Raw genomic sequence first — 930 nt, 5'->3', positions numbered from 1 at the left:
ACGGTTTTAACAGCTCATAATATATTACACCGAGCTGGTCTCACCAAATACAGAGCATGACCTTGAAGCCGTGAATATTTGGTTTAGCCGTCAGCGCAGAAGCGTGGCCGGGATATCCCTATGATTTTCGGCGCTTGGGGTTATCGTAAAAAACACATTTTTCGTTACCAGTCACAATGCGATGCAAAAATCCTTTCCGTTTTTGTCTTTCAAGCAGCTGTTCACAGATACAGAAACGCCGTTGAACATCTCTCGGCTTCAACTCGTATGGCACCCAATATCCTTGCTTCTGGATCATTCCCAGATTGTTTAGGCGTTTTGAAACTGCTTGTTAGCTCACTTGCAATGATCTTGCCAACTCTTTTTGACTTTGACACGAGTCTTCATTGAGTAAATGCTCTAATTCTTCAAAACCTTTTGATCTTCCACCACTATGCCGGTTTTCTACGCAAAAATTACCGCTCTTGAAGCGTTGAAACCACTCACGACATGTTCTTTCACTCATAGCAGTCTTACTATAAGCGTCTGAGAACATTCGGTGAGTCTCAGCNGCAGATTTTTTACTATTAAAAAAATAAATTAACACCTCCCGCAAATTACGAGAATTCGGCTCATAAGTTGACCTTTTTATTAGAGAATAACTATATGATGTAAACACAAATCAACTACTGGAGCTATCAAGTTATGTTCACAAGATACTAAAGAAAATTGCAAGTCATTTATAATGTATGTACTCGACGTCTACTTGTCGCTAATGGCATCTATAGAAAAACGGCGGAAGCAAAGTTGTATACCTAATATTATGTATAACAATTAAGATAAAACAGGCCGATACGAGCAATAATTACAGGATGGTCGTGTATACATATTGTATTTATCTTAATATCACAAACGTTTCGATCCTAAGGATTGGACCTTCTTCAGTGTGAA

Source organism: Pseudomyrmex gracilis, unplaced genomic scaffold, assembly GCF_002006095.1.
Source record: "Pseudomyrmex gracilis isolate BER0280 unplaced genomic scaffold, ASM200609v1 scaffold_942, whole genome shotgun sequence".
NCBI classification, from domain to species: domain Eukaryota; kingdom Metazoa; phylum Arthropoda; class Insecta; order Hymenoptera; family Formicidae; genus Pseudomyrmex; species Pseudomyrmex gracilis.
The sequence above is the reverse complement of the archived record's forward strand: the minus strand, read 5'-3'. Positions refer to the sequence as shown.